Below are 19,611 nucleotides of genomic sequence, written 5' to 3' on the forward strand. Positions count from 1 at the left end.
TCAAGCTATTAGTTCTAGACCAGCCTTCAGGATCAACAGAGAACAAGTCGACTCCTCCTCCTTCTGTGACAGCCCTGCAGATATTTGAAGACAGCTATTGTACAGGATCTCCCCAGGATCTTCTCTGCTCCAGACTAAACATGTGGGGTCTGACCAACACAAATTAGAGTGGAATGATTTACTTTTCGTGATCTGTGCGCGATGCTTCTATTAATGCAACTTAAGACTGCATTGGCTTTTTTTAGCAGCTGCATCACACTGCTGGCTCATGTTCAACCTGTTGTCCACTGAGTCACCTAGGTCCCTTTCACATCTACTGCTGTTAAGCCATCTGTCCCCCATACTGTTCTTGTGTGTTTGAGTTTTCTTGCCCAAATGCAGGACTTTACATTTGTGTCTGTTGAACATCATCTTGTTGGTTTAATCTTACGAGTTCTATCTTTCAGCCTAACATACCCCACAAGGTGGTTGCCAGAGGTGAACTTAGGTAATTTTGGAGCCTGGACCTAAAGGCCTTTGGAGGACCCCCTCCACTGGAGGCCCCCCTCTCGCTGCAAGTTAATCACCATCCACCTACACACACATACACACACACCGTGACAAACACAGTATTTTTAACACACGGGGTATATTTAGGCAAATATGTAGTAGCAGAAACATTTCAACACACAACTTAACATATTCCCATCCCACATTTTTATTTCCCCACTCTCCTCTCTGTCTCTAGAGCATCCGGCACAGGTCATAATCACACTCGATCACCTGGCACAGTGCAGGTCAGCAGTGACCACACCATCCGGGACAGCCTAAAGAGGATTTGGGGGGCCCCCAGGAGGTGTGGAGGGTCTGGACTTTGGCCCCAAAGTCCAGGGGTAAGAACACCACTGGTTGTTGCAAGGATAAAATGGGAGAAGTTCCTTAGAAGATGGGTGGGATAAAATGTAATATGAAAATGAATGAATGAATGAATGATAATATAGCTCAGCATTCTGTTTCCAAAAGCCAAGATGCCTTGGGAATACCAAGATGCCTTGGGAAAATCACAAGTAGAGCCATAAGGTCATGTCCATCCCCTGCAGCTTGCTCCAGACACCTGTTATGTCTGAACACTCTCCCAGAAAATAAGAACACAGATGTTGAAGCACTACGGTTGCTCTCTTCACAGCTTCCTGCAGGTCTCCAGAATAGTCTCGAAAGTGAAGATTACACGTTTAGCGGAATTCCTGCAATAATGCATTAAAACTGTATCAAGGAAACTCATAAGCAGTTGTGAAAGTGAGTGTATACTGGTGTACACACATTTTTGCTGCTGTACACAACTGTGAAAGTGAATGAGTGAGTGTCAAATACAAAATTATCAGCATAAAGTTTAGCATTGTTACTAAGGCTGTCCCTTAATGAAATGCATCTTAGCCGATTAATCGTATTAGGGAATTGATTAATTGCTTGATTAAATTAGTATAAATTTCCATAAATAATCTCTGCTAACTGGGCAAAGAAGCACATTTTAAAATGGTGGCTCTCCTATGTTTATTTATTTATTGGATTTATATACCACCTAATATAGAAATCTCTAGCAGGGGAGAGCAACTTAACCGTGTTCATTCCAGCATAGCATCTCTCTCAGTGGCTGTTTGCCAGTCTTTTATTTTATTGTTTAAAGTCTATGAGCCCCTTTCAGACAAGAAACAATCCCCCCCACCATTTTTCTAGTATGTATACTGCTTTGTGAACTTTTTGTTGGAAAGTGATATATAAATATTCAAAATAAATATGGAGACATGATAGTGTTGAAACAAAAGAGCGTACTTTGTTTTAGGTTATAGACACATGATGTAGCAGGCATAATAGGAAGGGGAAGAGGCATTCTCTCCTAAGTGAGAGAAAATATCACTTTTTCTAAAGATGGTACCTGCCAACTGCAGTTTATATGTATGTATGTATGTATGATATTTATATCCCGCTCTTCCTCCAAGGAGCTCAGAGTACATGCTTATTTTTATCCTCACAACAACCCTGTGAGGTAGGTTAGGCTGAGAGATACATGACTGGCCCAGAGTCTCCCAGTGAATTTCATGGTTGAATGGAAATTCGAACTCAGGTCTTCCCAGTTCTAGTCCAACACTCTAACCATTACACTGTGTTGGCATATACATATGTATCATATGCCCAATTAACCAGGGCCACCTTTGGAGTTGATTTAAATGTGTTTTAAACCAATTAGTCTAACCAAGCAATCTATTGTTTCAGCCCTAATTTTATTTATTTATCTATCTACCTACCTATCACATTTATATACTGCCCCATATAAAATATTGTTGTTACAGAAGTCGACGCTAATGTTCACTTTTTAAAGGGGGGGGGGGAATCTGTCAGATTTCTGTCCAAGCGAATCTTCGGCATCCTAATTAATATTTTTTCAAAGACAGGAGCTGCCAGAGACAAAGTGCAGGACCTCAATGTTAAATGTGCGTGGGCAGGCTGGCGTTGGTCATTGCAGAGGAGGGGAAGGCGCTCTGCACATGCTCGTATGCCTGATTATACTGTACTTCCCTATTTGTTTCTTAAAAGAAGCAGCGCGGTCACAGAGGGGAGGGCGTGGTTAAAGAAGGGGAGCACCTAAGACCAGCCGCAGTTCAGAACTGGCAGTTCTGCAAGGGATTCCCTCCGGTCCGGCCTAGTCCTGAGCAACGCAAAGTACAGCAATAAAATGTTAAAATAAACTCTTTCTTGTTCCCGGGGCTCCTCTGCCTCCTCCATATTTATTTGCTGTTTCCCCCGGGGCTGCACTCCCCGTCCGCTAAGCGCCTTTCACATGGGACTAACTCCACACACGGTCTGCAGCGGGGAGGCGAAGAACTTCCCAGTTTAAACACGCACTGGGCTCCGCTCGCACGTCCGAGTGCGTGCCTGCCCTGCAGACACCCAGCCGAGCTTGCCGGTGCCGCCGCCGCCTCCGTTTCCACCCCTCCCTCGGGCGGGTGTTTCTTTCTCGCTCTCACAACGTCAGTGGGAATTTCCAGCTAGGAAGTGAGAGGAAGGCGAAGCTGCCGGGGGGGGGGGGCGGAGGAGAGCGTGTGTGCCTGTGTGTGCGCGCGCGCGCGGGGCAGCTGGAGGGCAACAGAGTCCACACACGCCAGCCTTGCTAGTGACAGCAGCGCGCGCCAGGAGCGTCCTTTTTGTTTCCTTTTTTCGCCCCGCGAGGCGCGAAGGGGAGCCCAGCTAGAGCCTCGCGCGGCGGCAGTCACTCCTCCTGCGGCGGCGACGCTGCTAACGCCTTGCCCTTTCCCAGCCGCGGCGTTTGACATGGCGCTCTTGTTCTGACTGGGAGCCCTCCTCCGGGCTTTGGGTGTTTCTGTTGCGCTCTCGCACCGACTCTTCGGGGTTCCTTTCCCTCAGCGAGACGTGCTCCAGGAGGACAGCCACACAAGGAATAACGACGCTCCCGGCGCTGAGGTGAGCCAGTTGGGGAGAAAGCGCCGCGTTCACACGTGACATGACAACCCGGCTAAGCAGCGGCTGTCCTGCGCGCGCGCGCTGCTGGTGCCGCATGTGAATGTTTAAGGATGCGGGGCGCAGTGACCGCGCCGGGTGTTGTTTTCGCCGCTTTTGTTAGACCGTTTGAGCAAACGCACAAGCAGAGGCTTGTGTGGCACCTTCTAGACCGATGGATTGTGGCGGAAGCGTTCGAGAAATGATGAAATGGGTCCTGCTAGCCTCCAAAAACTTGCGCCACAATGAATCTGTCAAGTCTCGAAGCTGTCAACTTACATTTGCAATGTGATTTCCCCCCCACCCCCATCTTCCTAGGCAGATCTTACATTATTTGCATTAGAAACTGATTTAAGAAAGGGGGGAAGTGGGTTTGAACTTCAGGTGTGAAAACTGCCGCAGTTGGCGCTAGGTAGATGGTAGCCATGGCGTTCACTAGGCTAATTTTTGGGAAATCACAGTGCCGGGTTGTTGACTTCTGCATTTTCTCTTCCTGCCTTGCTCTTCTACTTTTCCCCCCGTCTATTGTGTTTAAACAGCTCTTCTGACTTCCTCATTCCTGTGCAAGGGTAGCAAGGCACTCCTTGTAAATAGGAAAGCTGGGCTAGGGCCTGAACTTAGAAGGGCGCACATGGCGAGGCCTTTCCTAAGCAGTGCAGGGGGGGGGGGATGTTGTTCTTTTTCTTTTTGGCAGACCTCCTGCCCCTTTTTACAGTGGTGCAAATGGCTGACACTCAAGCAGTGAAGCCTGTTCCCACCCATTTCACTTCATCTCAGTTCCAGGAAGAGCTTCACCTCAATGCTAGGTTGTCATGCAGTTGTTAAAAACACACAGGAGCTCCCCACCAACACCTAGTGAACGGCCACAGTTTACACTGGAGGTGGGAACAGAGCAGATCCTTACCTTTGGAGAGGAAAGAGAAAGAAAAGGTCATTTTAAAAATGAGTGTCAAAAAGGCGGAAGCATTCTTTATAAGAACATAAGAATAGCTCCGCTAGATCAAGCCCATCTAGTACAACACCCTGTTTCACACAATCGCCCACCGGATGCCCCCCTCAAGCCCACAGATAGGAGCTGATGGCATGCCCTCTCTCCTGCTATTATCCTCCCCCTTGCATCTGGTATTTAGAGGCATCCTGCCTTTGAGGCTGGAGGAGGCCTATAGCCCTCAGACTAGTACCCAGTGATAGACCTGTCCTCCATGAATTTATCTAAACCTGTCTTAAAGCCATCCAGGCTGGTGGATTCCTATTGCCCTCCATTCTGAATGGCTGTATGGTGTTTGAGTGGGCCAGATGTTTTTATTTATTTCATTTCATTTTTACATTTATATCCCGCTCTTCCAGAGTGGTGTATAGGGTTGTGTTTATCCTCACAACCACCATGTAAGGTAGGTTAGGCCTACTGATGTGTATCTTTCAGTGTGATCAATAACATGCCCTGTGGTGAAGCCTGTGCCTATTTGCTATGCCAAGGCTCAGCCATAGTGAAATCCTATAATCAGTAGATCTAACTTATGTAGAGTGAATTTCCCACACTATTAGCCTAGACCACGAGTTGTCTGGGATTAGGGAGCAGGATCTGCCCATCAAAACTGTGGCTTCTAGACATATCTGAGCTTGTAGCTCAGTGACAGAGCACATACTTGCCATAATAGGTGGCAAGACTCAGTTCTCTCGTATCTCCAGTTAAAGGGTGGGAAAGACGCTGACCTGAGATAATGAAGATCCATTGCCCGCCACAGTAGACAGTATGGTCTAAGCCAGGAGTTTCTGGACTTGGATCTCCAGCTATTGGACTACAGCTAATATCATCCCCAGCCATGACGGTCTTCAACCATTGTGCCTGGGGATAATGGAAGGCTGTAGTCCAAGCCTGCTCAACTTTGGCCCCCCAGCTATTTTTGGACTGCAACCCCCAAAATCCCCAACCACAGTGGCCATTAGCCAGGGATTGTTTGTTTGTTTGTGTTTGTTTTTGTTTGTTTTGATTTATATACCGCCCTTCCAAAGGTGGCTCAGGGTGGTTTACATTAAAATTTTAAAAAACAATTGAAATCAATTAACAATCAAAAACCAATTAAAAGCAGATTAAAATTACAATTAAAACTAGATAACATTAAAACATCATCTGCAATCATTTGGCCAACATCTGCAGGAGGGCCAAAGTTAAGCAGCTCTGCTGTAGACCAACACATCTGGAGACTCAAAGCGGAGAACCCTTGGATTAGTTAAACAATTGCTTTGACTCAGTATAACATGGTTTCATGTATATGTCCCCCCCACCCCCCCAAAGGATGGATGGGATAGGGTAGCAGAGCTCATCAGGTGGAAGGCTCAACATCTCTTTCAAAGCTGAAATTCAACTCTGGAGTACATCAGAGGAGCAATTAAGAAAACAGTTCTTATAAGCATGGGTAAAGTGTGCTTACATATCTGGAATTAAGAGGAAAGGATTTCATGTTCATGGGTATGACATCTGAACAGATTTGACTCCCATCATCTCTGATGTTCGAAATTACCGCACTATAGGGAGGGGAGCTTGTGATGCGGCTGTCAGGGTTAGTGACTGGTAAAGCATTCAAGACCCATTTGACATTTCCCAAAAAGGGCCATTGTGTTCTTCTAAGCCAACACTGTATGTAAAGCAGCACACATTGGGAGGTTTTCTATAAAACAGAAACACTTTGAGTTGTATAGCCTTTTGTATGTTTTGGTAGCTAGATTGTGTTTTTCTTAGCTAAGCAGGGTCTGCCCTGGTTGCATATGAATGGGAGACTAGATGTGTGAGCACTGTAAGATATTCCCCTCAGGGGATGGAGCCGCTCTGGTGAGAGCAGAAGCAGGGGCATAGCCGTCATTGTGCCAACGGGTTCAAAGAACCTGGGCCGCCAAGGAAAAGGGAGAGAAAGGGGGAAATGTCCTATCGGGCAGCCGGCGCTGCCTGAAATAACAGACGGAGAGTTCGCTTGGGCTGTCGGTAGCCTGGGCGGGAGGGGAGAGTTCGCTCTGGGCTCCTCTGGAGCCCGAGCCACTCGCGGATGCGTGTGATGTCACACACATGGGCATATCTAGAGGGGGCCGATGAGCGGGGCCAGACCCAGGCAGCCATTCAGCTGGCTCCGCGGCTGAGCAGAAGGTTCCAAGTTCCCTCCCTGGCATCTCCAAGTTAGGGCTGAGAGAGATTCCTGCCTGCAACCTTGGAGAAGCCGCTGCCAGTCTGGGTAGACAATACTGAGCTAGATGGACCTATGGTCTGACTCTGTATATGGCAGCTTCATTCATTCATTCATTTGATTTCTATACTGCCCTTCCAAAAATGGCTCAGGATGGTTTACACAGAAAAACAACAAATAAGTAAGATGGACTCCTGTCCCCAAAGGGCTCACAAACTAAAAAGAAACGTAAGATGGACACCAGCAACAGTCACTGGAGGTGGAGGGGGTGGATAGGGCCAGTTACTCTCCCGCTGCTAAATAAAGAGAATCACCATGTTAAAAGGTGCCTCTTTGCCAAGTTAGCAGGGACTTGGCTGCTGTTAGCTTCCTATGTGCTGTATTCGTGGAGCAAGATGGATAATCGCTAGGCAGCTGAAAACCAAGATGGAACAGTACGGGAGTGTGATTGTGATTACATATTGACTATTAGAAGATGCCCAAAGGCTTCCTTGAGATGCACTGTAGGAATATGAGAATTTTGTGGATGGGTCATCAGCAACAGAAGTTGGAGACTGTGGGATAAAAGGGGTTAAACATGGTACATAACTATCAGAACAGAGATGTGTTAGATTTGGGTTTGAGATATGAGGTGTTGTAAAAACCACAAATGCTTGCATATGTATTCTGAAATCAGTGGCAGCTGAAGGCCTCAGTGTGTCTGAGGCAGAGTGCCAAACGCTGCTGCCCCCATGCACCCTTCTCCTCCTTTCCCCCCCTCGTTAGTGCCCCAATAATCTTCTGCCTGAGGCAACTACCTCACCTCACTTCACCTCACCGAAGGGCCACCCCTGTCTGAAATGTTGCATTTCCTTAAAATAAGGAAGCCTGGAAAAAGTAATTCCTGGATGTTTTGTTTGGATTCAGCATCTCACAGGGGAAGAGAGGTAGCCTCCAAGAGTTGCTGATACTGGGAGAACTGAGACCTCCATTTGATTGGTGCATGTCCTCCTTAGTAAAATGTTTTAGTGTTTTATCGCCCTAGATAGCAGGGAGTTAAATATCTGGGTTCTTCAGTTCCAGATCAGGTTCATTGGTAGTTCTTATTGTTCTGGTTCAGTTCTGGTTCAGACACTGACAGTGCAATCCTGTGCATGTTTACTCTGAAGTAAATCCCACTGTGTACCAGTGGGGCTTACGTCCATGTAAATGAATCTAAGATTGCAGTCTCACTTTAAAAACTGTTCTGGTAACCAGTTTAAACCAGTTTAGAAAACATTTCATGCATAATAATATCAAACGCGTGCTATATAGTAGCTTTTCTGCTGCTATATAGGGCAGGCTGGCCCAAGGGCACAAGCCTCTTGGCATGAGCCAAAGGGTGAGAGCACAAGGGCTCTCGTCCTTGTGGCTCTCAGCTGTGGGGCGAGCTGCCTGGGGCCCAGAAGATTTTTCTCCTTCTGCCCTGAAGATCCTTCTTCCTGCAATCAAGAAGCCAGCAAGAGATTGCACAAGTCTGGTTCTGGTTTTTATTAAGCCAAGAAGCCGTAGTGGGTTAGTCTGGGGGAGATGTGTCTGGGAGAGCGAAAAAGTGGGTATGGAGTGGGAGCAGCAATATCACAGGTAGCGGGCAGAGGGAGGTATGGCGGTGGGAGTTGGGCACGCCGTTACAGAGGAAATTGGTCCAGGCAATTGAGGCCTGTTCCTTTTTCCGGCCCTTCTCCCAACCCTCTGACCCCAGGGAGCTCTGAGAACACTCCCTCGAGGATTAGGGTGCTGCTGCTGAATGCCAGGTCAGTTAATGCAAAAACCTCTCTCATCCACGATTTGATTGTGGATGAGCGTGCTGACCTGGTATGTGTGACGGAGACCTGGTTGGATGCGCTGGGCGGGGTTGGTCTCTCTCAGCTCTGCCCTCCAGGTTTCCAGATCGTGCAACAGCCCCGCCTCGAGGGTCAGGGAGGAGGCGTTGCAGTCATCTTTCGAGAGACCCTCCCCGTTTCCAGGTGCCTGGTCAGGCGATCTCAGAATTTCGAGTGTTTGTCCTTGAGGGTGGGCCTCCGAGATAGGCTGGGGATTCTGCTGGTGTACTGACCACCCCACTGCACTTCAGTCTCCCTACCTGAGCTGGCGGGGGTGGTCTCGGAGGTGGCCTTGGGTTCCCCCAGGCTTATTGTTTTGGGGGATTTCAATGTCCACGCTGAGGCCCCCCTAGTGGGTGCGGCTCAGGATTTCATGGCTTCCATGGCAACCATGGCCCTGTCTCAATTGGTATCGGGCCCTACCCACGTGGCGGAACACACTCTGGATCTGGTTTTTGCCGACCGGGAAATAAATGATCTGGAGGTGGGGGAATTTGAGATCACTCCCTTGTCATGGACAGATCATCATCTGGTGGTGTTTAGTTTGACTGCTCTGTCTGCCCTCTGCAGGGGTGGTGGGCTGATTAAGATGGTGTGCCCCCGGAGGCTTATGGATCTGCTTGGATTCCAGACGGCCCTCGGGGAGTTTCCAGTGTCCAGAGCTGGTGACCCTGTCGAGGCCCTGGTTGATCTGTGGAATGGAGAGCTGGCCCGGGCTGTTGACACGGTTGCTCCTAAACGCCCTCTCCGGCTTGGTGGAGCCCGATCTGCTCCTTGGTTTGGCTCGGAGATTAGGGCGATGAAGCAACTCGGGCGACAGCTGGAACGACGCTGGCCGTTGGCCTGTGGGGTCCCGCAGGGATTGGTCTTGTCCCCCATGCTGTTTAACATCTACATGAAGCCGCTGGGAGAGGTCATCCAGGGATTTGGACTGAGTTGTCAGCAATATGCGGATGACACTCAGCTCTATCTCTCCTTGTCATCTGATCCTAGGGAGGCGGTGGATGTCCTGAATCGGGGGCTGGAGGCCGTGATGGGATGGATGTGGGCTAACAAAATGAAATTGAATCCGGATAAGACGGAGGTACTGTTGGTCAGTAGGAGAGCCAATCGGGATGAGGAGATTTTACCGGTTCTGGATGGGGTTGCACTCCCCTTAAAGGAGCAAGTACGCAGCTTGGGGGTACTACTGGACCCGGCTCTGCTTTTGGAAGCTTAGGTGGAGGCGGTGGCCAGGGGTGCCTTTGCACGACTTCGGCTAGTGCGCCAGCTGCGTCTAGTGCGCCAGCAGGCAGATCTGGCCATGGTTACCCATGCCTTAGTCACGTTGCGGCTGGATTACTGTAACACGCTCTATGTGGGGCTGCCCTTGAAGAATATCTGGAAACTGCAGCTAGTGCAAAACGCGGCAGCGAGGGTTTTATCCGGAGCTGCCCATTGGGAACACATCACCCCCATTTTGAAAGAGTTGCACTGGCTGCCGGTTCGTTTCCAGGTCCAATTCAAGGTGCTGGTTTTGACCTTTAAAGCCCTAAACGATTTGGGCCCGGGGTATTTGAGGGACCGCCTGCTCCCAAGGGTTGCTGCCCGCTTGACGAGGACATCTGAGGGGTCCCTGCTCTGGGTGCCGACAATGAGAGAGGCCCAGCTGTCGTGCACTCGGGACAGGGCCTTCTCTGTTGCTGCTCCTAGACTCTGGAATGCTCTCCCAGTGGCCATTCGTTCCTCGGACTCCATCACGGCTTTTAGAAAGCTTGTAAAGACTTGGCTTTTTACCCAGGCTTTTACATAATCGTTTTTACTGCGGCTTCTGTGTGTTTTTACCTGTTGTATTGTTTTAATGCCAGTTTTAATATGTTTTTATATTTTTTAGCTTGATTTTTAATTGCCTTTTTATTGTATGTTTTAACTTTTGTAAACCGCCTTGGGGTTGTCTTTTAACGAAAGGCAGTATATAAATGTAAAAATAAATAAATAAATAAATCGCTTTTGCTTGCAATGTCACTCTATAATTGTGAGTACATGGATAGTCATTAAATTTGAGAAAAATGTTTTTGAACTCTTTATTTTTGAATTAGAAAACATTTTTTAGATGCTAAATACACATAACAAGATAAAAACCCAGAAAGTAAAATACAACTGAGAGCTGTGTGCCCAATTATTGAACTTTTTATTTTGAACCTGTTTCCACTTTTTGTATGTAGGCGTTCAGACCAGGTACAAAGCAACCAGGAGATCTTAGATTTATATTCAAGTTTAATTCCAGTTCACTTATTTTTGGGTAGGGGTTCAGGTTTGGTTCAACTTCTCATTAGAATTAGTATGGTTCAACATGTGGAATAGGTTTATGAAATGAAGTTGAAGTATGATGTGTATACCCTTGCTTGTTCTGAGATCAGTTGCTTTTAGCAGACTGATTTTTTATATATTTAGAAGTTTATCAATCCAGTCTGTATACTTACCTTTCCTTCCTGTCTAGTCCTTATGCAGAGTTTACAAGGATTGCAAGGCAAAGTTACCTAATTAATTTGCCTTATTAATTCATAAGGTTGCTGAGGAAAACACTCAGTGGCTTTGCCTTTTGTTTGACAGAGTCCGTTAACTAAGATTTGCAATGTTAAGCAATTTTAGAATTCCCTAGTTTGCTTTCATTCACTATTAGCATGCAATATTTGTTACTAATGCCCTGCTGACAAATTTCCCACACAGTTGCATGAGGCTCTCTTGTTTCTGTTGATACCTTTTGGGCAGCCTTGTAACTAAGTCCTCCAAAGGTAAAGGTAAAGTTGTGCATCAAGTTGGTATTGACTCCTGGAGGCTTTACACACAGGGCTTCTACCCCGAATCTCCTTCAGAAGACAGTGTGTGCGTTCACACACCAGCCAAACTTACCCTGAAATCCCTTCAAGGAGAGCTGGTCTTGTGGTAGCAAGCATGACTTGTCCCCTTAGCTAAGCAGAGTCCGCCCTGGTTGCATATGAAAGGGAGACCAGAAGTGTGAGCTGCACCAGGAAGAGCAGAAGGTTTCAAGTTCCCTCCCTGACTTCTTCAAGATAGAGAGAGAGATTCCTTCAAGCTGAGAGAGATTCCTACCTGCAACCTTGGAGAAGCTGCTGCCAGTCTGTGAAGACGATACTAAGCTAGATAGACCAATGGTCAGTATGTGGCAGCTTCCTATATTCCTATTCTTGGACCCACTCCACACACAAATCGGTCTGTGTGATGCCAATTCTAGCTTATCTCGACATATTTCTGGATTTTTAAAATGCTGGTTTTAAGCTACTTTTTCTGAGACCCCAGATTAAATAGGGAGAGGCACTGACAATTAGCATGATAAGATGGATGTTCTCTTTAGAAATGCAGATATTGCTCTTTAGGAAGCTCTCCCCACCCCGCATTGGCTAGAAGGAAAACACAAATACATGCCATGTGAACTTGTTTCATAACAAAACCTGAGAGCAGAGGGGAGGGGCTGCTTCTTTCAATGCTGCCAATATAGTTTGAAGTGGCTTCGCTCAACATTTACTCCGAAGCATGAATTCTTGTGCAAATAACTCCCTGGCGACCACAGAGCCATGTGGTTTTATTTGGTAGAACACAGGAGGGGTTTACCATTGCCATCTCCCACACAGTATGAGATGATGCCTTTCAGCATCTTCCTATATCGCTACTGCCCAATATAGGTGTTTCCCAAAGTCTGGGAAACATACCAGCGGGGATTAGAACCAGCAACCTCTTGCTCCCTAAGCAAGTTAGTTCCCTGTTGCACCATTAGGTAGCTTCCTTCAAAGGTACCTTCCCACCAAATATTTTGCTTGCTTGCTTCAAGGGTCCTCGAGGGAGCTATATCCTTTTTAAAAAGTATCTTTGGCTTCACCTCTGAGAGCAGCAGTGGTTTCAACAATGAATGAAGCACTGATCACATTCCTGGCCAGTCACCATTTATGCCAGTCACCATTTTTTTCCTCTCTAGAATGTGCCAGGAAATAATCTTACATCATGCTGTAGGGTCATTTCCTGGCACATGCTAGAGAGGAAAACATGGCGACCAATATGAGCCATTCCAGGTCACCACTCGCAAACAGGTTAGTGGTTAATGACAGTAAGCCTGCTATAGAGTTTTCTCAGTGATCAAGAATGCTTACATTGATTAGAGTCATCATAGATACTTTCAGTAAAATATGGTTTTTAAATGAACACTTCTCTGTCCTTCCTAAAAAAGAAATAAACAGGCTAATTCTAAAATAGAGCTTTAGCAACACAAACACTATAGAGCTATTGCAAATATGTGTATGTTTGGAAGAATTGGACTAACAACTGTTGGTCTATCAGCCATGATGTAATCGTTTTTCTTTGACTTGGTGTGCAGAATAATTTGTCTTTTGCAAGCCTAATTTTCAGAAACATGTGGGGAAAGCAGGAAAACAACTTTATCTAAGGACCATTTACACATGACAGTTTTTTAAAAATAAAAAATATTTATTTATTTTTACATTTTTACATCCCGCGCTTCCTCCAAGGAGCCCAGAGCGGTGTACTACATATTAGGTTTCTCCTCACAACAACCCTATGAAGTAGGTTAGGCTGAGAGAGAAGTGACTGGCCCAGAGTCACCCAGCTAGTATCATGGCTGAATGGGGATTTGAACTCAGGTCTCCCTGGTCCTAGTCCAGCACTCTAGCCACTACACCATGCTGGCTCTTTTCCATGCAGACAATTGTGCATAGCACCCTGAGTGTGCACACTCATGACCTACCTGCTTCAGTGACTTTCTCCTAGTTGGGAGCTTCCTGCTATATGTATGCCCAGTGATTTTTTTTTTTTAAAAGGTGTAATCTTTGTCTGTGACAATATTAGTATTGCCTTGCAGGGTCAGACTCGCATCTGTCTAATCCAAGTTTTTATTCTGAAAACAGTCGCCAGCCAGACGGCTCTGTATACACTCAAGCAAGGTGTGGGAGTGATGGCTTTCCCCTGTTGCTAGTCCTCAACGGGCCTCTTTGGGTGATACTCCAACAAGCCCTCCCAGTGCCATGAGAGAGGAGCGTTGGAGTGCTCATTTTCCCCGCCTCTCCATCCACCATGCCTTTTCCCCTGCCCTTTGCCTAATTGCATGGAGGTAGTTTGTTGGAACAACACTTAATACACAGATTAAAATATTACTTCAAAGTAATATTTAATCCGCTTACTGCAGGGTGGTTAGAACACACCCCCACCCATGTTATTTATTTATTTATTTAATCTAAATATCCATAGTGGTGGTGTAGTAGTAGTAATTGAAGAGGCAGTAGTTATTAGACAATGGCAGGACATTGTGCCAGATAGAGAGAGTCATGCACACTCATGCTTGTTCCCCCTGTGATTAGGATAGGCTGGGGAACATATCATCTAAGTTGTCCTGGTGTCTGGTTTTCAAATGTATTCTGTCTCCTTACCTTAGCTGTCATGGCTAATTGTTGTTGATAGACCCATATGAATCTGGTTAATCCTTTCTTTTGTTTAACATGCACATGAGTTAGAGGTAAAGTGTGTCATCGGTGTCAACTCCTGGTGACCACAGAGCCCTGCGGTTGTTTTTGGTAGAATACAGGAGGGGTTTACCATTGCCATCTTCTGCACAGTGTGAGATGATCCCTTTCAGCACCTTCCTATATCTCTGCTGCCTGATATAGGTGTTTCCCATTGTCTGGGAAACACACTAGCGGAGATCCGAACCGGCGATCTCTGGCTTGCTAGTCAAGTCATTTCGCCCCTGTGCCATTAGGTACTTAATCCTGTTGAGATGGAGGTACTGTTGGTTAGGGAATCTGCTAGTCCAGGGATGGGTTTGCAGCTTGTTCTGGATGTGGTTGCACTCCCCTTGAAGAATTGGGTTCACAGTTTGCTGTTGGTCCTTCCTTTGGGACTTATTTTGGAAACTAAATGATGAAGAGTACCTTTCACCAATTTGGGCTAGTTTGCTAGCTGTGGGCATTCCTGGAAGAATCTGATCTGGCCACATGTATCCATGCTCATTGCCTCCAGATTGGATTACTGTGATACACTCTACATCACATTTTCAAGGGCTGTCCTTGAAAAGCATTTGTAATCAATTAACAATTAAAAATTAATCGTAATCAATTAATTAATCTGCAGAAGGGACAAAGTTGAGCAGCCCTGCTGTAGTCTGACACATCTGGAGACCCAAAGCTGAGAACCCCTTGGCTAGTTAAGCAATTGCTCTTACTCAGTATAACATGCTTTCATGTATATGTACCCCTGCCCCCAAAGGATGGATGGGATAGGGTATCAGAGGAATGTGGGGTGTCCTCTATCTCATGGAGGTGTAACTTGGACCATGAGAAACTTGGACCACGCCTTCATCAGGCAGAAGGCCCAACATCTCTTTCAGTGCTGAAATGAATTGACCTCAGAATGTTTGGCTGATGCAGAATGTGGCAGTGTAGTTGTTGACTGGGACTGCCCATCGGGAACATGCTGCCAACATTCTGAGGTCAATTCAAGGTAATTCAGGTTTTTACCTTCAGAACTCTAAATGCCTTGAATCCTGGATACCTGAAGGACCACCTCCTCCCATATTCGCCTCCCTGTACATTTAGCTGATAATCTGAGGCCATGCTTCCTCTGCTGTATGAAGTGCCGAAGACGGACTCTAGGAGCAGCGCCTTCTTAGTGATGGTGTTGTCTTTCTGAAATACTCTCCCTGTCAAGATTTTTCAGGCCCCCACATTATATGCTTTCAGGTGCAAAGATGTGTCTCTTTCAAGAGATTGAACTTTTGTTAATGGATGCTGTTGGAGATTTTATGTTGCCACAGTTTTGATTGGTTTTAGGTAATTTTGCTACGTGTGTGTGTGAATTTGTGTATGAATTTGTAAGCTGCTTTGGTTTCTTTGAAGAGAAGCAGGGTATACATTTTAAAATAAAATAAGGTGGATGTTCAGAGGCAGCAGATCTCTGCACATGGTTGGTGTGGGATAAGCAAGTAAGGACGACTGTATGCTTGCTTGCATGCTTTGCTGGTAGGCTTCTTTGAAATATTTAGCTTGCCACTGTAGGAAACCGTTTACTAGACTGGATGGATCCAGAAGGTCTCTTACAGTTTCCTAAATGAACTGATATTCATTCATTGTATGAATTTTGTTATATGAGAAGTAGTCTTGAGAGCTTCTCTGCACTGAAGTTTCTGAGAGTGTCACGTACATTACCGTATTTACCTGAATAGAAGACAATTGGACTACTGCAATGCATTCTATGTGTGACTGCCCTTGAAGATGGTTTGGAAGCTTCAGCTGGTCGAGCATGCTGCTGCAAGGATTTTAATGGACGCAAATTACTTTAAGAGTGTCACAGCCTTTCTGCCGTAGCTTCATTGGTTACCAGTCCACTTCCGGGCTAGATTCAAAGTGTTGGTCTTGACCCTTAAAACTCTACAAGGCTTAGAGCCAGGGTACCTGTCAGACTGCATTCACCCTTAAGAACCTGCCAGGGCCCTCCACTCGGCATCTCAGGCCCTGTCCATGGCCTTGCCACTAACAGAGATCCAGTTGGTGTGGACTAGAGACAGGACCTTTTTGGGTGTGGCCCCTCAGTTTTGGAACGCTCTCCCTGAAAAGCTTCAACATGTTCCCTCCCTCAATGTTTTTAAAAAACAATTAAAACACATCTTTTAAAAGAGGCTTTTAAATGTATTATCTGCTGCTTATATCTGGTAGATAGTTTAGTTTTTATAGTTCTCAGTTTTTAGTTTTTTATTAATAACTCTTAATTTGAAACTTTTTTCTTTTAAAACCACATTGAAAATTACTTTTAAAAAAAATTAAATGTGGTTTTAGCCTGGTTTTTAAACTTGTTTAGCTTTATTAGTCTTTTATGTTACATTGTATCTATGTTATTAAAGTTGTGAGCTGCCCTGAGCAGTGTTCTCTCTAATTTTTTTTATCTGCGTGCAGAATGAGTTTTGTTCTGGGCAGCAGGATCAAGGCAGTGCGTATGCACTTGCATTCAGAATGAGGCCTTCCTGATTCAACTTGAATAGGATCTAAAATGTACTGAGTGGACATCAAAAAAGTGTGAGCACATGCACACGCCTTAGAGGAAACACTGGCCCTGAGCAGTAGTGTACTGGAAGGGCAGTGTATACATATATTAAATAAATAAATGTACTCTGGATTTAAGACAATTTCTTTTTTTAAAAAGAATACACCGTATACCTGTATTTACACACACACATACACACACACACACACACACACACACACACACACACACTAGGTAAATACGGTATCCAGATTTAGGCCAGGGTCTTCAGCATCTTTACTGTGAGATTCCCTGAGTTGATATGTGATCACAGGATTCTCCTACGCCATATGGTAGTTGCTCTCTCCACCACCTTCGTAGACTGATTTCTGGTTTAGCATGATAAATCAGTTGCAGGCAAATATCTCCAGTCCCACCAATGAATCTGCCCCCACCACAGGGTGGGATTTTGGTACCTTGCTAGCTATTGGCGTTATTGTCCTGCCTTTTACTGTTTCACACCCATGTTAATTTCTGCGTTTGAAGAGAGCACTCTTGCAAAATGCTGATGCAGCTAATATTTTTGACAGTTTGGCGCTCTAAGTGTTAGATATTTAAAAGCTGTAAAAAATATCTGTAAAGCTGCTTCTGGTCCAAAATACTGTAAATCTCATTAACACCAGGAGTAGGGCCTTTATTGCTGTAGCCCTTAGGCTCTGCAAGGGTGAGGTGCTGTGTTTTTTAATCCATCTTTCAAATGGGTTACAAAACTTGAATTTGGTAGATGTTCTGGTATGCATAGTGGTTATTTTTATTAGCTCATTTTACTTTTCTGGTTCCTGATTTTATTTGCTGCTTGCTTGTTGTTTTCTGCCAGGCTACTTACAGCACTGTGAAAATGCAGGCTAGAAATGGTTTAAATAAATAAAATAAACTGTTTGCTTACACTAGGTCCTGTAACTGGGAAGATTATTCTCTCCCCTTTTAAATTTAATAACATTGACATTGATGATGGGAATCAGTTGGGGTACAATCCAAGGAGTCATTTTTTGTTCCAAAAACTTATTTTATTTTTTCATCAAAATTTCACATCAGCTGTTTCACGTCAGCTGGAGTGAACTTCTGAAAGTGTGGGTGGGTGGGTGGGTGCGTGCGTGTATAAATGTTGGGTAGGAACACAGGAAGCTGCCTTATACCGAGTCAGGTCATCAGTCCATCTAGCTCTGTATTGTCTACACTGACTGGCAGTGGCCCTCCAAGATTTCAGGCAGGGGTCTTTCCCAGCCCTCCCTGGAGATGCCAGGGATATTCTGCATGCAAGCAGGTGCTTTTACACTGATCTGTGGCCCCACCCCGTAAGGGAATATCTTACAGTGCTCTTAAGGGATGGGGCCATAGCTCAGTGCAATAGATCCCAGTGATTGAGATCCTTGCCATGCACTTCCTTGCAATAACTTCAAACATCCCCAGGAGATGCATGAATGGAATCACATCCAGTCGTCGTCATCATTCTCCAGTTGCCTACAGCTACCAGGAATAACTGCATTAGGAATAATTGCTTCAGATTGGGAGTGAATGATCTTGTCATGAGGATAGAGGCACGCAGCAAGGAAGTAACATCCCTAAGGAGCAAGAGGTTGCTGGTTCGAATCCCCGCTGGTATGTTTCCCAGACTATGGGAAACACCTATATCGGGCAGCAGCAATGTAGGAAGATGCTGAAAGGCATCATCTCATACTGCATGGGAAATGGCAATGGTAAACCCCTCCTGTATTCTACCAAAGAAAACCACATGGTTCTGTGGTCACCAGGAGTCCGCACCAACTCAACGGCACAACCTTACTTTACACAAAGGGGAAAGTTTGAGATGGTGACATCTTAGATTAGGCATATCTCCTGCGCTTATCTTTGTTAAACATGCACATATATTATTAGTGCTGCACAGGGAATATTAATGTTTTGTTCACTTGCCATGTGTCATCGGGTGACTTCAGTTAGGGATATAGTAGTGGCAGAGGAGAACGAGAATTTAGGATTTAATTTGAATGAGCGGTCTTCAAGCCTCGGCTTTTGAACTTGTTTTCAAAACTTTAGTTACGAGACATATAAAGTAATAATGGAGGAAAGCACCATTCCACATGTACAAAATATTTTTCCTTCACCTCTGACTAATTGCAGTTAGCATACTTTTATCTGGAGCTAGTACAAGAAGTGTCTAGACAATACATTTCTCAATTTAGAGCATATGTTCTTAGAGGCATGACCATACACTTGCTAGCCAGACACTTGTTGCCTCTATCCTTACAACTGGAGACTATGAAATCTCCAATGGGTTTTCTCTTTTTCCCCTCAGGCATCTTTTCTGGGATCATAGAAATAAGTCTTACTCACAGTTCCTCTTTCCCCCAAAGGGTCTCAGGGCATTCTTGATCATGACACTAAACGAGTTATTTGCTTATCACATACCTGTAATGATCTGCAGTGAGAAGATGATGGAAGGTGGATCTGCTGGTAATTCTACTTGGAAGGGAAAGTTTGATGACCTTCTGAAATGATGTATTCTAGTTAATTTAGGTTTTAAGTTAAACTCAGAAACTGAGCTCTGTAACAACATTCACACATGCACACAAATAGAAGCACAGAGGCTCAAGCATATTTTTAGTGTCATGTGTGAAAAAAGTGACAGCACTAGTGGAAAAAATGAAGGGGACACAGAAAGGGCAAAGTGCATTTCTGGGTGAGTGAGCACTATTCCACATCTTAGAAACAGAAATGGGGCATGGGAGCAGACTATTTGTCTGGGGAGGGGCTTGCCCCCCCTTACCCCCCACCCCCTGGAGCCACCCTTGGTGTGAAAATAAATTATGTTAGAATGCTGATAGAATGGAATGAAAGTTCCAACACACTATACTGTATACTTTTATGTCCGCTATACAAAGAACCAAGAGAGGGATTTGTTTAAGATCTTGCAACCAAATTAACACATTTTACAGAGGCCCAGAAAATTTGCTATCTTCTCACAGCTATAGGTGTGTATGTGGCATATAGGACAACTTTGCTAACTCTGCGGTGACTGCTGTTCC

The 19,611-nt window shown here is 45.4% G+C and overlaps 1 protein-coding gene across 1 annotated transcript in view; it reads left to right on the forward strand.

Annotated features, from left to right (window-relative positions):
• Positions 1-3,089: 3,089 nt before the first annotated feature.
• NFKB1 (nuclear factor kappa B subunit 1) overlaps positions 3,090-19,611 on the forward strand; it is a 127,341-nt gene continuing 110,819 nt past the window's right edge. Inside the window, exon 1 of the mRNA XM_053252999.1 lies at positions 3,090-3,456. The gene's annotated coding sequence lies outside the window, so the exon portion shown is untranslated. The remainder of the gene's footprint in view (positions 3,457-19,611) is intronic.

This window comes from Hemicordylus capensis, chromosome 5 (assembly GCF_027244095.1).
Source record: "Hemicordylus capensis ecotype Gifberg chromosome 5, rHemCap1.1.pri, whole genome shotgun sequence".
NCBI classification, from domain to species: domain Eukaryota; kingdom Metazoa; phylum Chordata; class Lepidosauria; order Squamata; family Cordylidae; genus Hemicordylus; species Hemicordylus capensis.